The 742-nt window shown below is 36.7% G+C and overlaps 1 protein-coding gene across 1 annotated transcript in view; it reads left to right on the top strand.

Annotated features, from left to right (window-relative positions):
- LOC136345506 (chaoptin-like) overlaps positions 1 to 742 on the top strand; it is an 81,067-nt gene that overhangs the window by 928 nt on the left and 79,397 nt on the right. The window lies entirely within an intron of this gene.

The raw sequence follows: 742 nt of genomic DNA, 5'->3' as shown, positions 1-742 counted from the left end.
CGTAATCTAGTTATGCAGATAAAGTAAACAAAAATATCCTTATTTTTGCATATGTTTGTGCAGGAGAACATCGGGCAATTAAGTTAAAATTTTCCTTTTACTCTTAAGCCTCTTTACTTTAAGTAAACACCAGTCCCTGAACTAGAACCACATTAACGTCTAGCTCTATGAATATTAATAAATTCAGAACTCGAATGCTGAAAATGGGCCATTCTACTTGCTATTTTTTTATGCTGAAATTTAATTGATCCCATTTATATGCGGGATCATGCATCGGCAAAAAGTGCATTATACACAGGCCGGAAAGGGTGTACATTTTCCGTTTTTGTTGTTCTGAATATAGTAGCAAGCCAATGAGATGATGGGGATAAATTGTGAAAATTTAATTATTATTATGGTCTGCAGCGAAGATTCCTTTTTAAAGAATCAGGATTATGGAGAGAGAAATTGAGCACAGATTTTTCAATCTACGTCACCCCCAGAAATTGCGCTCTTCACGAACTGAAGTTACCAGAAATGGAGGAATGAATAAAAATGAGATCAGGGTGAATCCCTGCGTATCCAATTTATTGCTATCTTCGGCCTTTGACCATTGACCCCTCAGTACATGATGCTAACTAGTTTGCTGGCGTTAACCGCAGTAAATCCAAGCTGTTTTAATCTGAGCTTATCAATCTTCACACCATTTAATTGTTAGCTTGTCTGGGAATTGAATGGGCCATTAAATAATGGCCAGTTACAC

Source organism: Euwallacea fornicatus, chromosome 20 (genome assembly GCF_040115645.1).
Source record: "Euwallacea fornicatus isolate EFF26 chromosome 20, ASM4011564v1, whole genome shotgun sequence".
Classification (NCBI taxonomy): domain Eukaryota; kingdom Metazoa; phylum Arthropoda; class Insecta; order Coleoptera; family Curculionidae; genus Euwallacea; species Euwallacea fornicatus.
The sequence above is the reverse complement of the archived record's forward strand: the minus strand, read 5'-3'. Positions and strand labels throughout refer to the sequence as shown.